The sequence below is a fragment of the Phalacrocorax aristotelis genome, chromosome 5 (assembly GCF_949628215.1).
Source record: "Phalacrocorax aristotelis chromosome 5, bGulAri2.1, whole genome shotgun sequence".
In the NCBI taxonomy this organism is placed as follows: Eukaryota; Metazoa; Chordata; class Aves; order Suliformes; family Phalacrocoracidae; genus Phalacrocorax; species Phalacrocorax aristotelis.
Window position 1 is genome coordinate 61,038,884 of NC_134280.1, and position 12,104 is coordinate 61,050,987.

At 34.9% G+C, this 12,104-nt stretch overlaps 1 protein-coding gene across 1 annotated transcript in view; it reads right to left on the reverse strand.

Moving 5' to 3' along the window:
• Positions 1-12,104, reverse strand: part of PPFIBP2 (PPFIB scaffold protein 2) — a 110,556-nt gene that overhangs the window by 75,177 nt on the left and 23,275 nt on the right. The window lies entirely within an intron of this gene.

Genomic DNA, 12,104 nt, shown 5'->3' on the forward strand with positions numbered 1-12,104 from the left:
CCCCACACAGAGCAGTGTTAAGGAACATAAGAAAGACTGATGCAGTCCTTTGACAAGAAACTTCAATTAATATAGATAGTGTTACCGGAACTAGAAAAATATGTGACCTTGAGCAGGTTTAAAACCCTCTCACAGAGAAGGAAACCCCAAAAGTTAGCAATAAAAATGGCTAATTAAACTTTGCTAGCTCTCTAAATTACAGAAAGCTCTCTAAATTACACCTCCCTTCTGTGCCAATATTATTTTCTCAAGAACAACAGGCATAGCAACAAACATGTCTCACTTGATGGAAGAATTATAAATAATACAAATTCTAATATCTCTGAATCTTTTTGTCTTAATACCCTGTTTTCAATGAGATGCACACTAAAATGAGCTATCTTTTCTCAGTCCTGAATTTCAGACCTTGATTTCATTTAACATCCCTTTCTTTAAGAACTAGTCAGATGGAAAACTTCTATTTGCTCTACTTTTTACAGTGTTTGTTTACAATTCATTACCTCATGTACATAACAGATTGCACTCATGTCTTCATTCCTATTCTCTCTGGCATAAGCAATCACATTTTCCCCCTTTATTTGACTTCACGGGAGATATTTTTTTTTTAGGCTTTTAATCATTTGTATTGTACTCCTCTCAATCCTTTCACTTAGTAACATAATTTACAGGTGTATGTTGGATCCACATCGCATATGGTATTCCTTCGTATAGCCGATAGTATTCCTATATATAGAGTATACTATTCTTCGTTTTACTCCTGTGTATAACATCATTTGCATCTTTGTTATGAAAGGAACAGAAATCTTCACTGGGCCCTTGGAAATTATTTCCTAAGTTTTTTTCCTGAGCAGATGTATCTAACTTGAAACCCAGATGTTTAAGTAATTCAAATTTTCTTCTTGAATGCACACTGCTGTGCATTAATAAATGTTAGTTTGCCTACTGTGGTTATTTATCTACCATGGTTTGAACATTACAAACTGTGTTTGATCCCAATGGTTCATTTTAAATGTAGCCTGATATACTACTCATACCTAAATACAATTCATTAATACACTGGCACTCTAGGTCCTAGTACACTGAAATGCTTTCTGCACCTAGATTAGCTTTTAACCAAAACGTTAACTGATCATTTAATCCTAATATTGTTTCCCATCTCAAGCAGTTTTTGATCCAACACAATATTTTGTGAATGCTCATTTTCTGAATGCCTAACTTTACTCAGAGCTTTTGGAAAAATTCTAAATATTAACCAGGTTTTCTTCAACCACTGCTTTAATTACATAAAGAATTCTGTCAGATCAATTACAGTGGCAAAAAAATTGTGTGGTTTGAATTCTACTGTAGGATGTGCCTGGGCTTTTGTTTGACTGTATTAAACAACGCAAAACCATCCCTAGAAATTTCTAAAGTTCTGCAAGGCTCAGTAGTAGGGATTTTAATATTTTAAAGCAACACTCTTTTATTTTCATTAGTTCAATATTCAGTATTTCAATAGTCTTAAACTCTTTTCAAACTCAGAACTGTTTGGTCTTGTTGACTTCCACTGCTTATGAGTTTATTTTAATACCTCAAGTGCGAGATCTCATCTTAATTTCTGGCTAAGACCATATCCAAGATAAAGTTTCTTCAATATCCGGTGCTACAAAGACTGCTGCACAAGACAACTTCAGCTCGTAAATCAACCTTGTTGTCCTGAATTATCTCGTTTTGAAGAGAGGATCAATTACCTGTTTTGCTGGATTTGAGTATTCTAACCACTAAAAGATATTTAGAAATTTTCTTGCGTATTTTCATAGTCTCAGCTTAGTTGTTTCTGTTTATGTACTTCCTAGTGCAGATTAATATTAAACTCTAGCAACTAAAAATAGCAGATATCCAAATTGTGCAAGAGCCATTTGGATCATATAACCTCTTACATCTTTTCATTCAGCCAGAGTGGCTTACTACTTACTTTCCAAGAGAGATACATCTAGGGATTGAGACAAATTCAGTTTAAGAATTTTCAGGGTTTTTTCCTTACTGTTCCCTTTCCTGCCTGAAGTTTTCCTCCATTTAAATTTGCATGATATGAGAAACAAAAAAGAAGCCAGAAGAAGGAAATATTTTTCTAATCATTGCTAAGAAAAAGAGATCCAACAAATGAAAATTGTCAAAGACATCTTTCTGGCAAACTCATGTTCCCTGAACTACCTAACAACACACAAAAGCTGGTATGTCTTATGACTTACCCGATACTTATGACTGGGAATTCATTTTGGGCATAAATAGTACAGGATTTTAAACTGCAGAAGACAATCAAGATACTTCAAATTTTTTTGTAGCTAATAATAGTAAACAGAAAGCACAGTATTTGTTTGCTTACATGAATAAAGATGTAATGATCTTACAAGCGAACTGTCTGTAAATTCTTATATATGCTAGTTCCATTAAACCTTGAAAGGAAACACATCTCTTTGATTAATACCAACTAAAGTGAAATGAAGGAAGTAAGAGATTGAAAGGCTCAATTTCTTTCATAATTTTCACTCTTTCAGCTGAGGTTATTATCCATGGAATAAATTATTAAAACATCAATATAAGTACTATTTAAAATTTGTATTTAGACTTCAAAAGCAGGCGATGGTGAAAGAAGCATGTACCCCTGTCTGATACCATCAGAAACAAACAACCAAAATGCCAAACTATAGCTGTACCCTTATCATGCCGAGAATATGGTGCATAATTCTGAGATGTGCTGAAGATTCTAGCTTTCAGCAATCAAAATTCCACTAGTTTCAAGTCAATGGGATCACAAATATTGAGCAAGGACTTAAAAGTGCTTTGATCTGCTGGATAGGGGCCAGAGTACTCAACAAAAGTTACAAAGCCCTCCCATGAGTAACTCGCCTTGTCTGGAACAGGAGCTACTCACAGATCTCAGTGCATCATTAAGAGATCATGACCCTTCACACCTCCCCATCAAATACAGGCGTCCACTCCTCCTTGTGAAATTATTTTTAAGCTGGCTTGCTATGGGACCTTTTATTCCCCTGACTGTAATGGAAAATGAAGAATTCCTCTGAATGCAACAACTAATGCACTTTATACTAGGTAAAGAAATGCAGAAATGCAGAGTTCAACTCAGCATTTTAATTCAGAAAGGTTCCTGTTTTACTGCTTAAATTCAAATGAATCACAGGCTTGCTTCCCTTATTTGCTTTCCATGTAGTTTCATATTAAGTAGGATATATATTGCTCACCAGAAGGACAAGAACACACCCTGAAAAACAGAAGTAAAAGTGCGTAGGCGTAAATAATTCTACTTTGCATTATTTGAAGCCTTCACATAATCATGCTGCAAAGCACATTAAGTTTTAGCACCAGACAATAAGAATTTGGATCTTCTTGCAGACTGATGCAAAAAAAAGAGATGCCACAGTGCAAACAGAACACTACACGTTACCGATATACCATTAACAGCAGTTAATTTGTGTAGAGCTTTATTATAGATAGTTGAAGTGGGGAAGAATGTGGTTCAAGCATGAGAATTTTATAGATACTCAGGAAAAATTAGCACAGTTTTGAACTCTTGCAAAAAGACACATTTCATATAGCCTTAAGCAAGTCTCAGTCTTCCTGTGCTTAATTTTTTCTGGGGGTAAACAGGACAGAGGGGAATCTTTTGTCATTATGTTTATACAATACTCAACACCATGGTTTCCTAGTGTACTACTGGAACACAATTAATCATCATAAATGTCCACTGAAGAGGAGTAGGAGAGAAAGAAAGGGAAAAAAGAAGTATTGGAACTGAGACATTCCAAGCAGCTCAGTTCTGGCTTCCATATACAGACAGTAGATGAAGGAAGTTAAACGTTGCTGCACTGTATAAGTATGGTAGAAAGAACAACAAACGTAATAAAAAAGAACAACTTTTAAGTTACACCTTTCCTACACCCTGACCATGCAATCACATTTTTAGTTCAAAGTGCCTTGCAATTAGCTAAATGACTTCAAAGAAACATTCCTTTTGGGCAAATACATAACCTATTCAGAAAACAGCACTACTGGTGGCTTGCAAAAATAAGTTACTAAGCAGAAGTAATGAAAGAAGCAGAAAGCCTTGCCAGTTTGAAAATACACTCTCCTCAGTTTATATTGTATACATGCATCCACCACCCAATTTTCATCACTCTGAGCAGTGGATACTGTTTCTGATCTCTCTCTTTTCCTTGCATCTTAACTTCCAGTCCCCTACATTCATCCTTATTATCTCAGTCTTTTCACTCTAAAACTGCCTGAGTTTTAGAAAAAAATTCCTGGTAATACACAACTCAAGCATCTGTGGTTAAAAAGAGATTTTCCAAAAACTGCTGATTCCTTTAGTACAGAAAACAGCGACAAACAACAAAAGCCCCACAACAAAACCCAAGAGCTACTTCTACACTAGGGTGAGGATGACTTCCTATCAGACTGAAATATTAGGGTAACTGTTTTGAAATCTGACCAACACCATTTAGAATAAAATTATGAACAAACATTTACTGTGGCCTTTCAGTCAATCATTACACTGCTAGACAACTTTTTTTTTTTTTACCTGAGTTTTTACTCAATGAGCATATATGTTGTCCAAGTTCTTCCTCTCTCCATCAGGACTACAAAGTGCCATTTTCTTTGAAGCACAAGTCTCTTTTTTCTCATGAAGATAGCCTTGAAAACGTTAATTTACGTAAACTAGTAGTAAGGTCTGGATGGGACATAATTCAGCCTCCTCATTCCTAAGACTTCTGTCAAAGGAGTGAAGAGGTAGCTCACACAATCCTTTCTTCTAATACTGTAATGCAAAATACATTACAAATGGTGTGCTTTGAATCATAGCTCATATTAGCTTCGCCTCTAAATGTCTGCTTTTAGATCTTTAACTACAGGGAACAGTAACTGTTAAGCTGGATTAGCAGGAAGCCCTAGGAAAAAATTTCCAAGCCTAGAAGCATTAATGACCACATTCAGCTGCAAGTTTATGCAGCTCCAATGATTTTCAACTGAACTTTATTTTCAACAACACGTGGAATACTTGAGACAATTTTCAAGAACTGCCTATCATTTCTTACACAAATTACCTTTGTAATTACTCAACCTTTTTCCTTTTACACGCTTATAGCCTCCAAGCTGTGATGTGCAGCACATTAGGTACTATATACACAACTACAACAAAAAGATCTCTCCTATCCAGACACACAAGCTAAGCAGCCTTAGAGCTGGTGAAAAAAGGAAGACGGATTATGCAGCTATGATGGAGATTTCAGGCCGAGTCTCCACGGCACAGGAAAAACAGGATCAACACATTTTATTAAAGACAAAGAAAAACAAATACTTGCATCAATTTTCTCTTTTTTTTTTTTTCCCCTTGTGTTTACACACACACAAGAAGTGTATTTAGGGCCAGTGAAACCAGTAGTCTAATTAAAATAGTGTTGTGAGACAACAAATACATCGTTTTAGTGCAAAATCCAGAACTGTAGCAAGCAGTAGTAAGCTACTGGTAACATGAATACTGTTCCAAAAAAGAATCTCTGAAAGCATATGGAAAATAAAAGCATTCAGTTTGTGAGGAAATAAAGGCATCTTGTCTTGTAAAAATTACATTCCTTTGATTTTTAAAAACTCTTTCAAATACATTTCATTGGCTTAAAGTAGGAAATTGAGAAGCTATGATTTTGAATTTAAAGAAATCCCATTTGATAAAACTTGTTTAAATTAAAATCTTAGAAATCTGTTCACAAGTCTGTAAAACAACTGAGTGACTCATGTACCGAAAAACAGATCACATCATATAAACCACAAAAGAACCTTTGTGCCTCAGATTTTCAGTCCTGTGGGGCTATGGCCATCATGGCTTAACTGCCTTTCTTTGCTACATATTTTATCTGCAGCTATTTACATTTCTGTTTATTTTCCATTCTTTTTCAAAACTTAATACAAATACCTATGATGTGTGGATTTTGTTCTGCATAAACACAATGTAGTACTGTGTTTTTGCTAAGTTGAAGTAGGTGTCTAGGTCATGACTGTATTTGTTGTTTTATACTGACAGAACTGTTTATCTATAGTCAAAGAATTTGAAGTAGAATATTTCAATTGCAAAAGATTTCCCCATTTTGAACTAGTTTCAACTCTTATTTTCAGGAAAACTTCTAATTTTGCTGTTTTGCTGGAAAGGCAGGAACACATGCAAGGGAAGTCAAAGACCAACTTGATCAGTAAATCACTGTTTGATTTGGACATTTAAAGGCAATTTTGTCTTATGCAAAACAATTGTAAACATTATTTTTGTAAAAGATCATTAAGTGTTTATAGGAAACAAGTTCTCAATGCTTTCAGCTCCATAAGATTCTGTAGTACTGTCCTGTTTACAGAGGGAATCCATCAGTACTACAAACAAGATTCAGAGAGTCTTCACATTCTGTCTTGACCTGAGACCCCCACTATCTGTGAGAAAACATGCTTAGGATAGTGAGATTATGGGAAGCGTGTTTATGGACAGTAGCCCAAATAGCTATAATGACCTCTTGCAAGGTTAAGCACTCAAAATTGCGGAAATTCCAAACTTCAGGTTGCTCTGGCAACCCTGGGTAAGGAATGAGTAGACAATGCTGCACATGCACCATCAACATGCAAGTTGCTATAATTTTCACATGCTTTCAAAACACAGATCAAAACTGCACCTGAACAGCTATGCAAGGTCTTAATTTGAAGGCTACAGCCTGGGTAAAGCCCCCACAAAATATAGTATCAAGTGGCTGCAATGGTTATTCAAGAGTGCGCACAGATTGTGAGGCCATGACTTAGATGTTAACAAACCTAAAAGAAAGACCACAGATAGCTGACGTGAAACATTACAGATTAAGTAAATAGAAAGACAGTGAATGGCTATATTTCTAAAGTTTTAAAAGATTTTAAATTGTTATAAATCTGTTATTGTTGACGACATCTAAGGAATTAACTAATTAGCTTTTTCAAAGTCAAGTATCTAAAGCTAAATGTCAGCACCTAACAAGCTATAAGAAGTGTTATAAAATAAAACTGAATGTTGAACTACAAATTATAAATATACGTGTTATGTTTTTGTATTTTCCCCTTCAGTTTCCAGGATGGTTAAAGGTCACCATTCTTATCCTTTTTTCACCCTCACAATATTCTTGATTCATAATTTTCTGGAACTGTTATGACAGGAAGTTACATATTTCTCTAACAAATACCTGGTTTCAAGTAATTTATTATTTAATTTAATTTTTCATATATCTATTGCTATAAGATCTATGCATCAATATGCTCTAGCTAATGGTTTCAAAAACCCACTACAGTATCTTGAACAGTACAACTTTACAAATGCTCACTTTAATTAATGGATGGTAGTAACAAGATATACAAGTCCTGTAGATATACTTTTTCTTTTGTTCAGAAAAAAGCCTAAGTTATTGATTGAAGAACAGAAAATAAAAAGGAAATACACTAATCATAACTGAAGCACAGCCTAACAACACAATTACAATTTATTTAGAAAATAGAAGAAAACCACAGCAGCTGTTGCTGTTCAATGACTCTGACATACAATGAAAGAAAATGCTCATTATTTCAATTATTTTATTTCTCTCATAATTTCAAATATAGTCTGTGTCAGTTCAGTGATCTAAAATGTAATTCCACAAAGATCTCTGTATTAAAATGATAAAAAGTTATACACCTTTACTATAGAAACTAAATTTTGAATTTTAAAATACTGTGAACCTTCAATAGAACATAAGTGATAAAAATATAAAGCCATCTGGAAGTATACAAATTGAAAAGAAAACATAGAAGCTATTCTGTAGTCATTCTACACAATCACAAGAGGCTCATACTGCCCATGAGCTGCATGTTACCCAGCATGTATTTCAGATAAGACCCATGCACCCCACCACCACACACCACAAAAAATAGGATTAAGTGCTTTCTGTCTGGTCTGGACAATTTCAGTCCCTTATGAAGCAGAACAGAGTTGTCTATCTTCTTCACTTAAAGTGCTGTGAGACTAGTCCTTACATTCTGAATGAATCCTGTGATGACATCTATGACTAATCATGGGTAAAGGATGAGGTCACTAGGAAACATTTTGATTTCCTATTATTCATGTAGGAACTCGGTGAAGACTGTATTCCACAAAACCTAAAATTTATTCAAATGAGAGTGTCAGTATTTTTTGTCCACTCCTGCATTTTTAATCTGAGTTCTAGTCGCTTAACTAGAGGTGACTTAGTAATCTAACACATCCAGGAACATAGCGTAGCTCTGGAACTTGAACTCTATTGTTTTCACAGTAAAATTAAGATGGGGAGAACAATAAAAGAAAAAAAGGAAAAAAAGCCCCACGAACAGGTCCTCCTTCAAATTCTGGCAAATAGATCCCATGAGGAAAATATATTGAACTTTAATTAAAATCTTGTCCATCTCTTAAGCATAATTTCCTCTAAAGGCCCATTTTCCAGCAAGGGTGTGGGAAGTAGTTGGGTTTGTAGCACACAGCTAAAGCAATGAACTGAACACAAGCATTCTGCCACCTCAAAAGAAGGGATTTTAAACATGCATACTTCTTGGACAACTTCTTGACAAAATTTTAAATTATTTATATTTTTAAATCTTTCAGTACTAATACTGAAATATCAGTACACACCCATGTGATAACACATTTAATTTTCTCATTATTTTTCAGTAAGCAATAATTGCAGGAGCTCCAGTTAAAAGGAAACTCAATAATTACACTGATTAGTTGGTGAATTTGAAGAGACTCTGGAGCTGCAGCAGACTATAATACTGTGACAGGAGTTTTTAGATCTTACAGTTATGGTCATTATTCACAAAAAGAAATGATAGAATTCCAGATTGTTGACACAGAGAAGCAGTTTGCTACAAGTAAAATAAAAATTATTTTAATTCATTAGGGTATATTGCAAAGAAAAAATAATCAATATCTATAGTCCTATAAAGAAACGTATTTTAATAAATGGGTGCAAGCTGAATAAAAGGGAAAGTAATGACTTGGTCAAACCTTAGAGGGAAGCAATGCCAAAGTCATGCACCTCAAATAAAGAATGCATAGACAGATCTGACATACAGGCTCTTTCTTTAGAGAAAGCCTCTGTTTGGAGTGCAAGTCATTCTAGCTAATGGATAAGTAATGTTCATGGACAATCACATTAGCCCTTTTTGCTATTTTAGTCAAATAAGGCTAATCATTTAGCATGCCTAATTTATATAGCTATGAGCGTGGGTTATCAGTACAGATGTACTGAAGCACAGAAGACTTGGGAACACTGACCTATCTGTCAAATTTGATCAAGCCCAATGAAATTCAATTTGTTAATCCTGCTTCACAATCCTACCCTCATGCACTCTAAACACCAATACATTTTATATTGCACTGAGATGCACAGTCCACAGTGAGACTTTTTTATTTGGATTAATCAGAATCATGTATGAGCTACATTAAGATTTGGAGTAAGGGACATGACTTTTAAAATTAGAAGGCTAAAAGTAGGACTGCAAATCTGTAAATATTTGTAATATGTATTTGCATACCCAGTTCTTACCTTAAAGGATAAGACCACAATCTAATATTTTAATAATAACTACAGCTAATAAAAGACATCAGGACTGTTTTCTCATTAAACAGAGAGAATGCTGGTTTTGCATGTGTGTATATACATAGAATCATAGAATCATTAAGGTTGGAAAAGACCTCTAGGATTGTCAAGTCCAACCGTACCTCCACTCAAGGTCTAAAAATTAACTAATGCAAGTTATACATTTCTGGACTTCTCACTTCTCTAAAACAGCGATTAATGTTCATTTTGTGCCTAGGGCAAAGGTTTCTGAGGCCAAGAGAAAAGCATAGCTCTCCAGGCACCCACTCAGGCCTCACTCCAAAGGAAACATCTTTTTTATCAGCTATGTAAGTTTCTAACAGTCATAAAGTTTTTAGCCTTAGCCTTTGAATCCAGTGCTGCCTAGAGATATCCACGGGATCTGGATACAGTGCACTGATATAGCACAAACTCTGAACAGTTCATTTTTTGCTGTTTCCAGTCTACACTAAGAGCAGGAACATTTGCACAGATGACTCGTTCAATATTCGCATAATATAGCATATATATAAAAATCTGCAGTTAGAAGACTCTCAGTTCTGGTTTGTTTCATGACAGTCCTCCAGTCCTCTTTCCAAAGGAGTTTCATACTGTATATGTTCTCTCGCCATACAGGACAAGAGAACATTCCTGTTTTCCAGCCCCTGTCCAAATTGCATACAGAAGCTTACTGGATTGAATTAGAGAGAATCAAAACTGAATAATTACTATGTTCCTCAATTTGAGACAAATTGTGATAATAACTTTATCCAAGTATAGACTCCAGCAGATATATTTGGTCCTTCAATCATACCAGAATATTCAAGAAACAGTTCTGGAACACACAGAACATTAGCTAGAGGAGAACAACCAGAACAGGCTTAACTCAATCTGTCTTAAAATGTCTTACCTATTTCTAGCAATGGGGGATAATAAATAAGTAAATAAGGTAAAAAACTTTCCCAACCATTTGAGCTTTTACTTTATGTTATAACTAAAAACAGGTAAAGGAATAAAGCAATATGATTTTTTATTGGTAGAGGTAGATATAATTCTGAAATTATATGGGAAGTATTCAGTTAACATTGATGAGACTTGACAGATTCATTGTTTGGGAAATGTATTAGTTCTTTTCCCATTAGAAATCTTTAAATAAGCCTGTTTTCTGTATTATACTGAGTATCAGTGGACGTTAGACTAAAAATGTAAGTAATGTGAAGTCATAAAGTCAATTATCTTCAAGAGGTTGTGAGTTTGCTCATGACTTATCCACACACGGTGAAAACAAACTCTACATACCACTAGCATGTCTGAATCATTTTGTTTTAGAGCTTGGGCACCAACATCACTACAAAACAGCTGTGAATGGGATATGCGATTCACACAGAATATTGCTTCCATCATTTGCTTTGCTTCTCCACCATCATGGCAACTGAGTGACAGGGGTAAAAGAGATGCTGTTTGGAAGCCTGGAACAATTTAATTCTATTCCCTATTTATCAACAGTGAACCCTAAAACATTAGGGGCACAAACAATCCGAAAAAGGAGTGGCCAAAAGGAAAAGAATATTAAAACCAACAACAACAACAGCAAAAAAAAATCAAATGTGGCTGCTGATCTCTATTTTTCTAGCATGAAACTAGAAGAAATATGTGATTTTCTTAGGCAGTTATCTATTGCCATTTAATCAGTTATGTCATATATGACAAGGCTGTATTTTCATACCATGTTAAAAATATCCAACACTAAACACCTGTTGTCTTACCCAGAACTAGGCTCACAGCGACCATTTTTCTGAGCTTCCATTCATGGAGCTGCTACTGAGTAGCCATGTTATACTCTCAGTGGAAAAACCACACAGCCTGTAAGTCTGCAAAACTTTTTTGAAGGGAATAGGAAATGGCATCTTCAAGTAAAACCGAATTTTTTTCTATAAAAACATAGCGCTGCTCAGATAAGCAAGGCAATATACCTGTTTGTTGAATACATGGTCTTTTATTGCTCATAAGAGGAGATACTGAACAACTTGAGCTATGTTGGAAGCACGATCTATTAACAGAAAAGATTGAAACAGATGAAATCCTATGGAATGATAAACCTGAAAATTCTCAAAATCATGACAAGTTTTCTAACCCTTTCCTTCAAATAGAAACATACCACAAAGCTCTGACAACTGGAAGGAAATAAGTCTAATCTGAAAATCAGTTTAAATACAATATATCTATTTTTCTTTCTCTTGATTTTTCTGAAGAATGAAATCATCAGTGCATCTATGATATCCCCAATGTGTGCTGGGCTACATATAAACATATAAATGATCGCAAAAGAGAGATACCAAGTTAAAAATTCCAGGTGTATGCAGGTGATTTGAGCACAGGTTCCATTGCATAATTAAAGGCACATAGGCTTCTATGTTACTTTGGCTCTTCTATAGCACTAGCCAGGATCATAACCCAAGGTTT